Genomic DNA, 285 nt, shown 5'->3' with positions numbered 1-285 from the left:
AACTAGTAATTTAATTACTTCCAGCTATAGCCATAAAATTTTTAATTTAATTTAAAATTTTTAATTCTTAAATCACCAATTCAGATGGAATTAGAGTGTTTGTTATCGTATAATAATTAAAATTGAGGACCAAAACTTTATGAATTTTTATGAACAATCGTATTTTTTTCATCAAAAAATAAACTAATTACTAATATAATTAACTAGTATAATTTCTTAATAACTACAATACGAGTCAGACTCATTTTTATATTAATAAATTGGACCAAAAATAGAATAAAAATT

Source organism: Arachis ipaensis, chromosome B04 (assembly GCF_000816755.2).
Source record: "Arachis ipaensis cultivar K30076 chromosome B04, Araip1.1, whole genome shotgun sequence".
Lineage (NCBI taxonomy): Eukaryota > Viridiplantae > Streptophyta > Magnoliopsida > Fabales > Fabaceae > Arachis > Arachis ipaensis.
Note: the sequence above shows the minus strand (reverse complement) of the source record.